Here is a 12,357-nt window from a genome sequence, read left to right on the forward strand (position 1 = left end):
AATGGAAAATAATTAATTAGAAATAGAATTTAAACATGAATATTGAAAAAAGGGAAACTTTTCCTAAAACCTCTTGTAGCCTTTTATCCATAAGTATGGCACGCTTCACACACTTCCATAAGACTCTACTCAATGCGGATTTCAGACTCCCTAAGACACTGTAAAACCTTTGGCTCTGATACCAAGTTTGTAACACCCCGAGAGTACACCCTAAATGCCTCACAGTTCTTAAAGCCACGAAGGACCATAAGATAACCCATGAACCAGTACCTACTGTGAGCACTGAACAGAATAAAAAAGACATGTGTGGAAGTTAGCTAATAAATTCCATAAGGTTTTAACAACTAAAAATCAATACTAAATTATAGTTTTAAAATGTTTGGAATATACTGTCAATACTGATAAAACAATTGATAATAATGATTGAATACTTCATATCTGTTTGTACTAGTTTGAAAGCCACTAAATTGACTGACTGTGAAGTTGATTGGACAAGTTCCTAACTAACTCTAACTGACTACAAAACTGAACTTAAATAAACTTAAATGGTCCTAAGAATATGAGGACTCACCACTGTTACTGCTGCTGGTGTGCTGGGATATCTAGGTATGGCTGGGAACCTGAGTGTCCAAACCTTATGACATGAGACATCACAGCACGCAAGAAATGAGTATGCGGTCAGTACATTGAATGTACTTGTATACTAGAAGGTTAATGTCTCAACCTACACTGGCTATATACTTATAGAATGCATGGATATCTACTAAGGGTCACACCCTCTACTAGCATGTGAGCCCCCATCCCTGGGTTAACTCGGTGCCAAATCCTACTCCCAATAGAACAACACTAGATACTAGATTGAACTTTGTTTATTGCTTATGGTAACTGACTAAAATGATAGGTCTCATAACTATTCTGAAATCATTCTACAGATATTGAAAACTAGGTAATCAACTACATTTAAGGTATTCAAACCCCAGGACTCAATAAAAAAATAGCATGATCATACCAAAATATTAAGGACGTGATATGTAAGCATTTATTCAAGACTCATTCATATAGGTATTTCATCAAATACATGCAATTCATGATTTAAACTAAGCATGCGAATAGTTTTAAGACTTGTCGTAATAACATGATTTTAGTACTAAAATCACCAATTAAGGTTTAACTCAACGAACAACACCATTCAAACATGTGGGTTTTAATATAAAAAACAATTACATACAAATATGGTATAGAGTCATAACTCATGGGGAATCATGGTTCAAATCATAATAACTTGTAAAACTCATAACTTTGAATTTAAAATTGGATTCTTGGACTCCATGGGTGAAAGGAGTCCATGGATGAACATCTAACATACCTTAAAGCTTTGATCTGTAAAGAGAATTAACTTTTCTTAAAGGTTCTTGAATGGTGACGCTTGGAGTTTTGTTCTTGGGAATGGAGGAAAGGTTTTTAATATGAGTTAATTTGAGGAATATTTGCAAATAATTCCCTTTTGGGTGTTATAATTTTTGATTTGGACGTTTGGGATTGAAGGGAAAGGACCAAAGTAACCCTTGATCCTTACGAAGCTAAAACCATGAGGAATAGCCCCTGCAGAGCGAACCCTAGTTGGGTTAAGCAGCCCTCGCAATGCAACCCCTAGTTGGGTTGAATAGCCATTGTGGTGAGGGGCTATCGTAACAACTTATTGCCTCTAACGAAAAATGCCATGCCTTTTTACTCAGGTATCAGATTAAGGAAAAATTAGTATCATTGGAATGCTACTTCAATTATATAAAGTGCGTCTGACCTAGTTGAACTAGTAGAAGAGGATCTACTAATAGAGAAAGGAAACAAAGAAGTGGAACTCTGCATAAATTGTAGATCACCTGCGGTGGGTAGAAGAAAATCGTTTTGCATGTGTTTGGTTGATTCTTTGACTGCTCTGCTCCTAAAAAGAGAGACTGGATTTCTTCTACCTTCCCTGTACAAGTAGTGAAGAAGTATATAACATTTTGGTTGGTTGTTGACCATAACATCATTATATCCTCTGGATTCACCGGGCATCATCGTAACATCATTATATCCTCTAGAGTCATCGAGCATCATCATAACATCATTATATCCTCTAGATTCACCGGGCTTCATCATAACATCATTATATCCTCCAGATACACTGGGTATCATCATAAAATCATTATATCTTCGGAATTCACTGTGCATAATCATAACATCACTATATCCTCTAGAGTCACCGGGCATCCTCATAACATCCACTGGATTTATTGGGTATCATCATACCATTATTACCTCTTCCAGATTAATTAGGCATTATCATAATATCAACATATTCTCCGAATTCATCAGGCATCATCATGTCATTAGCACATCCCCCGAGATAACCAACATTGATATACATATGTAGTCAAATCAATGAATGTGTATAAGCCATAATAATAAAGTTTAAGTGGTGGAAGGTAAATCATATCATCATACTTTACAATTAGTCATTAATACATAATATAAGTAGATGCATGATCATGAATATCTAAATGATATGCATAATCACCGTTGTTCCAAAGTTATCATCTTTATTAGCAAGTCAATAATAAGTCAATTTATGCTTTCTAGTCACCTCTTATTTGATGACATTTCACAATACTAACCCAAAAAAGAAATCGTACACATAAGCATTATCTTAATTATTAGACTTGGTTTATTGCAAGAGTGGTAACACAATTAGAGGTTCACTTGGTGAACTAATCGATAAGTCAAGCAATAGCATAACCATAAGTTAAACTCACAAGACTTTTGTAGGCTATACATATCATGACACAAGCTAATCAAGTATACATATTATCCAACCATCGACCATATACAAAAATAAATAATGCAATTTAACTATTATAATCTCAAAAATGTGATTTAGACTTTTGTCAAATATCTAGGTCTCTAGTGAATTTCATTGTTCAATATTAAGGTGGGTCAAGTCCTATACCTAAATACCAATAATCCCATAGTTCACTTCTACAGGGCTAACTTCTACCTGGAATTAGGCTAGGTTATCTAAATCATACCATAATAGCCTATCAATCATTACTAGGCCTATAAGGGAAAATCCTCTTCAAGTATTCTTTCTAAGTCATACAAACACTAAGGCCATCCTATAACTACTCATATCTAATTCAACATACTCTTAAGGTTATCCAACAACATCATTCTCAAATATTAGAGCAACCAGAGTATCTCATACTATTCATGAGACTAATAGTAGAACTATCCAAGGTTCTAGGCTAAAGGTAAACCATTAAGCCTTTGCAAGTTCAATATCTAATAAGAATAAACTAATCTTAAATATCACCATTCAAACATTTATCATCTAAACCCCACCAAATATCACAAGATATAAAAAATTATACTCCAACCAAGCACAATTTAACTATAAGTAAGCCTAACCTACCTTGAGTCCAAGCAAATCTCAAACCAACAACCTTTGCCTTTTCTGTTCTTGAAGCTTCTTCTACTAGGAGGCAAGCTATCAACACTACAATATAAGCATTACTATAAGATTAACAACGTCCATTATGGAACCATTGTTCCAAGGGTTCAAAAATGATACCAAACCTCCAAGTGGGTTCCACCTTCGGGAAATGAGTTTTCGAGACCAACCCATTTTTCAAGTAGCATAAGGGAGTTATAACCCTCAAGAAATTAAAGTAAATCAATCACATTTGTCACTACAATTGAGCCTTAAATACTTAGGAGTTTTGGGTTAAGAAATCAAGAAATTAACACCAAAATAAAGGAATCTTACCTTAGATTTGTAGCAAAATGGATTACATAAGTTATTCAAACTGCTAATCAACCCATAAGACTTACTTTGTAGATTTTGCACTCTATTAGGATTAGATCTAAAAAAAAAAAGACAAATAAAGATAGATAGGAAAGAGGGCAACTCGAGATCCAAGAGCTCACCCTATCTCCAAATGGTCAACGCAGCATGATCCGAATAAATTATGAAAACTAGAACCTAGGTATGCACCACAAAGGTACAGAAATCTAGTATGAGTACCAAAACACGGGTACTTAGTAGGAATCATTGGACATGAGCTAATTAATAGTATGAAGACGATCTATGATAAGACAATAACTTAAAGTCAAGGTATAGTATCAAACCTGAATATTCTTCGATAGCACTAGATAAATTAACTAATCTACCAGTTCAATAGCATAATGTATCATACCAACATATACCATAATTTTCATACAAATGAGTAATCATTTTGTAAGCGTAAAGCCATATACATACGATAACAAATATGTATTTACCAAAATCAACACCAACAATTATTTGAATATAAAGCAAAAAACTTACCACGGCATCCTATACCATCGGAAAGTACATAGAAAAGAACACAACAAAAAACTCATCACGGTGTCCCATACTACCGGAGAGTACACACAAAAGAACACAACAAGAACTCACCATGGTGTGCCATACCACCGAAGAGTACACCAAAAGCACAATCCTTCGATATATGAAAGCACAACCATACAAGAAACTAGCCAAAGTTGTAGGTTGCACATTCCCACCATGCCTCATCTCAAGGTCTACAATCATTATCAATACCGCGATTTAGCATAATGAAACCAATGTCAGCATAGCATAGTTATATAGTTACTTAATCTCTATTATATTTATGAACTCCAAGTCTAGTCTATATTAGTTTATCTCCATATCCATGAAATACTAGTTACAAGTATTCTAGTTTACTAGTCATCAAATAAGAATAAGTTACAAGTTACCAATACTATTGTCTATTCACCTATCTCAAAGCCATTTTTTAGTTAGCATTATAATTATATAGGTCATCGATTAAGCCGGACGACATCACATACTAGATGTCTACTTAACTATTAACCATTCAGTAAAAAAACCAACATCATTAGGCATGTTACTACCTTAAGGACTAGTTTCCATATTTTAACCAAGTAAGGTCCACCAACTAGTTTACTAGGCTGCTAGCCCACAAGTCATAGTCATTTACTAGAGACAATTAGTTATGAAAATTCCATTGAATATTCATTAATTCAAGTCAAATATATTTACTAAGTGAGCCTTTAGTTCTACACAAGATTACACATATCAATTATCCTTAACCCAATACTCATCATAATCTAATTCTTGTTACTAATTAGAATTAATACGAGTCACACCACTTAACTAGTGATTAATGACATAGAATGGGTAACAATTTTACAAGGAAGACATCATGTTCCAATTACACAAAAAGATCTTGACAAATTTCCAACCTATTCCTTGGGGGTCAAACCCAACCTTATTATGTTCTATATTTTACAAGCAACCATTTTATACTTTCTTGGTGGTGTAATTTAGGCGACATCAAATTTTTGTTGTATTGAGGGGAATATTTTCACGGATTGATTGATTAAGGTTGTTGAAGATATTAGGTTAATTTCTTAATTTTAGATTTTCTACTATATCTATGGCACATGTCGGTGTATTCCCAGTACTCGGAGTTAAGGCTATCCTCTAATTCCATTTGATCCAAAGCTTGAATACACTTTACAACAGATTCATTAGATGGAAAGAGGAGAAGGGTATGACCAGGGAGACCAAAAAAGGGTTAATGACATCCCAGATGTACTGAATGGGCCACCTTTACATGGTATTTAAGAAACTATCAAGAAAACCACTCCTCGATTAATAGCCTATGAATATTAAAGGTTATCACTTGTTCATATGCTAAAGAAAGTGCTAAACAAGATAAAAAAAATTACCGAGCAGTACTTAATAGAGATAAAGGTAGAAGGCATAGAGTTCAACCACCAATTAATCAATTTTTCAAAATTTATAATAGTCTAAAAAATTGTCTGGGTATATTCACCCAATTTAGGCATGTGTTATCATTCCTCCAAAATAGCCCAATAAAATAAAATTTGATATTTTGAGCACAGTGATCCAACTACTAAATTTGAAGAAAGTGTTTCAAGTTCTCCAACTAATGATGAAGACATGCACCTGATGAATTTTTTAAGGATTTGCACCTTGTACAATTTGACCATAGTGAATCAGGAAATTCTATGACTTAGGTGGTTTTGATTTTATCTTACATGAGAGCAATGTTATGATTAGGAGAGCTACCTCGTAGGTCCATTACCACTTAGAATGAGTTGAGGACACATTTCTTAGATTAATATTTCCTGCCCTCTAGAATATTGAAGTTAAAGAATGAGATTTATAATTTTAGATAGTTACATTCAAAGAAACTATACGAGATCTGATTGAGGTTCAAGAAAAAACTGATGAATGTTCCAAACTATAGAATCACTAGTCAAAACTTGTTGGAGCTATTCTATAAAGCATGGAATGAAAATACCAAAGATGTGGCTAGTAATATTACAGGTTGAACATTCATGAGTCTTCAATAGGATTAGGCTTCAGAGATGTAAGATTAGATTACTAAAACCAATTAAGAGTGGCCTACTCAAAAGAAAGATAGTTCTACTAGTACTTATGTTATCAGTGCTTCTAGTGAGAAGAAAGCCTCAGATGAAGTAGTGTCTTATAAGATAGCACAACTGAGGATTGAGATTGGGTTTCTTACTAAGCAATTTAAAACTATCAGAGCAAAAAATGTGAATTTAGTGATGGCATGTGGAAAAATTTCTAGACATTATGAGCCTAATTTTGAGGAGGTAAAAAAGTAATTAGATAGAAAAATAATGGGTTTTTGAACCAAGGGCCAAGGGTCTAATCAAGACACTTGGATATAGTGGCAAGGAAATCAAGGTCAAAATTTATATAGAGACAGGTATAGGGATGAGCAAAAACTACGATGGTGATTGAGGATAAATGATAATTACAAGGAGAAGACTGGACTTTATCTTCTACTGGGGAACTATGGTGCTGACTTGAGAATGAAATCATTTCATTCTAAGATTATGAAGGGATTTGAGAGAAAAGACAAATTCCTTAAGGAAATTAGGGATGATTTTTTTGGTTTGATCCTGAAAGTAGAATCGCATGCAATCGAGATTAATGAGCTTGAGACTGTTTGGGCAGTTGTCTGTTGTTTTGAATTAATAACAATTAGGAACTCTTCCTATCAATACTACTTAGAACCAAAGAACGATAGTTTTTTTTAGCTATTACTGCTCATAATGGTAAGGCCAGTGCTAACCCACTTATGCCCATGGTTGATGACGTGAGCAATGACCTTATGAACATTGATAATGCTGACAAAGATGAATCTTAGTAGTTGGTAACTAATGGTGAGGCATCTTAAAAGCCTCTAATTATAGATAAAGGAACAAAAATAATGAAAACAGCAAGAAGGTCACTACTCTACGAAAGCCATTCCCATACCTCCTTCAATATTTCCCCAAAGACTAAAGTAGAAAATCAATGACGGAAAGTATAAGAAGTTTATTTATAGGTTGAGGAGTTGACTTTGAACATCCCTCTTCGTGAAGCTTTATAACAGATACCTGTCTATGCAAAATTTATGAACAATTTGGAGATAAAAATGAAAACTTTTAGTTTAACTTGATGTATTGTGCAAAAGAAAGGTGAACACGGAGCCTCACGATTCGTTATACGATAGGGTCATCTAGTTTTTTCAGTGTTTTTTTGTAACATATGTACAGGTATTAACTTGATGTCATTGGTAGTGTTCAAATAATTGGGTTTGAGACACCTTAAGCAAACAATGACAAGATTATTTAATGGAAGATCATACAGTGAAAAAGCTTGTAGGCATGTTGTTTGAGGTTCTTTTAGATGCCCATAATTTTGGGGATACTATTTATTTCCATTGGTAAAGCTTGGTTGATATGGAAATGAGTGAACTTAAGTTTAGGCTGAATAATAAGGAAGTCATGTACTTTGTTTGCAAAACTATAAAGCAGCCAACTAACATAAATGTAGTTTTCATAATAAGGAGTCTCGTTGACCTTGGAGGCCAATCCCATAACTACAGATAGCGCTCAACTTACATGTCAATTTAAGTATAAGCCAGTCATCGTCAATATATTTACCCAACTTTGGAGTCGGGATCGAATCCAAAAGGAATAATCTGAGTGGCAATCAAGTTACTTCGAAATAATAGATAAAAGTTAAATCCAAACAAATGTTATAAAAAGGTAAAAATGGGGGAAATAGGTATCTACACTAATGTTTCCTTTTGGGTTTTTCTAGTATAAATTTGGAGCTATAAATAATTAGAGTTTTAATAGGTATGCTCAGATCTTGAGATTATGCACTACTAATAGAGTTATATATGGGTGTTAGCAATCAACATCAATTTAGTAAGTCAAATATGGGTAGGTTTGGCTATAAATTATGATGCTACTCTTTCAACAAAACACCAAACTTTCACCCGTTGATTCTTTCGAATACCTAATAGGTGTGTTCAACAATTGGTAACCACAAACTCAATCTAGGAATCCCTATTTATAGGATGATACCCCTGGTATAGTCAACCTCACATTCACCCTTATGTCTAAGATAGTGAAATTTTAAAAAACAATGCACACAATTGTCTATCGTTGTTTCTGTCTCCATATCCCTCTTTCAAGGATGATATAGATTCCTAAACATCACTGAAAATCATTCTTTATAATATGGCTTCCAGTTTGCTAGAGCATAGAGCTTTCACCCATCATACCCGTATGGGTATTTGGGGCTTTCACCCATCAAACCCCAACCAAGTTAGCATAATAATGATAAAACCCATTAAAATGAACTACTAAATAGAAGCTAATCAATAACAACTAACACACACTTTAATCCCTATTCACACATAACCCCAAAAGGGAGATCTAGCTAATCATAAGATAAATAAGCTTAGGTATAACCACAATATCCATTGAAGTGATTTATTGAAGTTTAAGTAAATGTAACTTATAACTTGGCAATCCCAAAAATCAACAATGAAAGTGAGCTAATCTTCCTCTAAGAAAGTTTCCAATGTATTATTCACCCCAAAATTATACAATATTTTATTCTCCTAAAATAGACGCTATGAACTCAAGACCTAAACCTAGAAATTAGGGAAGATTCAAGATCATACATAATTCTAGTGTTTGAGTCTTTTTGTCAAAATGGGTATCAGCCACGTTCAAATCTGACTTTTCCCTTGGGTTGATTACTTCTGCTAATCTGTAATCCTGCAGGTCTAGATGCGACCGAGGTTACGTGACCACGGGTAACTTCTGCGATCATGGTAGAATGAACTTTACTTGACTACTGCAATCGTGGTCAGCAGATCACGACCGCGGTACCCAAGGCCTTTCTGCTCCATGTCATCAACTACACTTTTCTAGCTCCTTTTAGATTATTTTCAGGTCTAATCCACATCTTTTGATTCGCTCATCTCTATGTCTGCAATGAGCGGATATTAGTTACTTTTATCACCAATATGTCTCATTCATTCATACAAAACAAGGTAACATGCACAATTATTTAGCAAGAATAAGTTGTAAAATCCTTACTCATCAACAACCCCAACTTAAGGCGTTTGCTTGTCCTAAAGTAACACTACCTCTTATTGTGAGAAAACAATTCTCTATGCCCAAACGTTATACCTTAAAGCTCACAATGACTTCAACTTTAGTCGTAACCGTAAGTAACTCATTTCATATGATCTAATCTAATTTACACTACACCCTCATCATAGGGTGAAACATTCAAGGATACATAGGACTTTAAAGAGCAACCAAACAACAACAACCAATACTCTAGAGGTGGCTTCCTCGTAACCATAACTTAACTATACTCCATTTGCCTTATTCTTCAAAATGTGACAAAATTATCCACCCTAATGTGTTTCGCATGCCAACCTTCCCAAAAAATAAAATTCTACACACCAAGCTACCAAAAATGCAACAAGGAGTTTTAAGTGCAAGAACTTTCTCTTTCACAAAAGAACTTTTTATACAACAAGTGTCATACCATGAGCTTGCCCCGATTTTCAATTGTCATTATGAAGAAAATACATGGTTGGATATCTCAGGGACTTTCTAAAGTTGAAGCGTAAGTTTCGGTAAAGGTAGGATATCATATGGGAATAACATGGCTACACCTTTCCTTTAACATCTACATCACACTTTTTCAATTGTCTTTTTTGACTAAGGGACATTCTTCTTTATTTTCTTTATTTTCTTTATTTTCTTATGCCTACTTTTAGCTTCCTTTGTTAACAACTATTATTTTATTTCTTTTTCTTGCAACGTATGCGCAATTCATTCCTTCAATGGACTAATTCATTTTCTATTTATTTATTTTCATGGTTTAGGCTAATAAGGCATTTCACTAACAATTTTGTGGCCTTACACTTTCTTTCATCATCCTTTACCACCCCCAACTTATGATTTTAGCCTCAAGTAACATTTTCAAATTCAAGGGGGTTTAGTTCAAAAGAGGGATAAAAACAATGGATCACTAGTTGTAATGAGTTTTCCAATGAAAGGTCCAAAGGCTCAAAGTGGGTACTAGGGATTATAATTATACATGGGTAGGCTTTTTAAGTTACAATGGGCTCCAAAATTAAAAAGGTGGCCTAAGATAATTCGTCCAACCATATACAATCAAAACTAGTTTTGAAAAACTAGCGGGGTAAGTTCTAGATAACACAAGTATACAAGAGATGAATACCAAAATTTGACCACACATTGAATGCAAAATTAACCAAGAGGGCTCAAATATCCCTCCCATGAGAGACAAAATGGTAGTATATATTTCTGTTCATAATTTAAAATTTATGAAGGGACAAAAAAAAGTTTTGTTACAACATTGATCATGCCCATGCCCTTGATCTTTCAAAAATTTTGGATGGAGGGAGTTGCTCATTTTGCATTACCCTCTCGCACAATTTACTAAACTATGGCTACAACCAAAGCCTTAGTCTTACATTTAGGCTCAAAATGGTAAAACTACATATATGGCTACTAAGACATTGCCAATGGTGTACAAAGTGACCCCAACTTTATAAGTTACAATGCCACAAGTACTCAGACTTTCGTTGCATTTTTGAGATTTATGCTATGGGTACTTAGGATTTCCCTACACCTATGCTTTGAAACAAAAACACGACACTTTACCCTTAAGAATGTCGTCACTCAATTTATCATAGGGCAAAGTTAGTGGGGTATCATAAAAATTAAAATAAAAGTAAAAGAAAAACTAAAACCAAAAAACACATGATAATCCATAAACTGTGGGCACCATCAGGGTACCAAAAAATGTAGCCTCCCAAAAAACAAAATAAAAGTAGTACCCAGAGTGTCATCCAAACACAAGATCAACAGAAATATTTTGCGCACAACACAAAAATAATACACATCCGGGTGCACCCTAAACTAAAAGAATGTAATGTCCTCACTTCATGTGCGAGTAAGAAAGAGTAAAAGGGTCTCCCATAATATGCATAAAGATCTATACTTTTCCAGTGACTCTTTTTTATCACCATTAGCGTCATCAGGAGAGGCCTCGTCCTCATTATCCATCCTCAGTGAAGGTAGTCGATTGCTGTGCTTGAGCACCTTGAAGATGCCCTTCACTTCCTTCCACAGCTTCGTTATAAATTTATCTCGCTTTTTCACTCTATCTTCACTATTTTTCATATGAATCCCTTAGGTCCCTATGTGATGCTACTAGGGCTGAATAAGCTCTCTCCAAATGGGCATCAGTGGCTCTTTTTTTTATGTCCCTTTCCGTATTTCTCATTGTCTGGTTGAGCTACGTACGAGTGGAAAGTAATGAAGGACTCACTTGGTACGTAGTCTTGAAAATAGTTCTACCACCACCTGTATTTAACTAGAGTTATCATTGAATGAGGTAGTTGATGAGGGTCTGTAAGAGTCTGTATCCTTTCAGGAAGATTTACTTGAGTCCATCTTATTTTTCTTATTTTGACATGGGGAACCCTCACCTCAAAAATTGAGTTGGAATGTGTAGGGGCCTGGGGACATCCAGGTATCTGTAGCATACTACTCCACTCGTGCTCTCTTGCATAGCCCTATGATAAGGAAAGGAAGGAGAAGATGTGTACCTCTATTTTGAATACACAATCTTACTCACAGTTAGGGAAATGCCCGAGAGAAGACATACCACCATCCAAGTAGCATGTCTTTGAAAATGGCCATGTGAGTGGGCGATGATACTCGACTATTGTCGATATTCAGCCAAAGCCTAGCCTCAGCTGTGAAACTATTTATCAGAATGTCTCTCTTGGTGGTGGCCCAAGGAACCTCTTTGTCAGCACATAAGATGTCCGCTATCTAGGTCCCTGGTGCACGTGTTTCTGCATGAAACTGATCTATGTCAGCTTTGGGAGCCTATAT

This window comes from Capsicum annuum, chromosome 8, assembly GCF_002878395.1.
Source record: "Capsicum annuum cultivar UCD-10X-F1 chromosome 8, UCD10Xv1.1, whole genome shotgun sequence".
Lineage (NCBI taxonomy): Eukaryota > Viridiplantae > Streptophyta > Magnoliopsida > Solanales > Solanaceae > Capsicum > Capsicum annuum.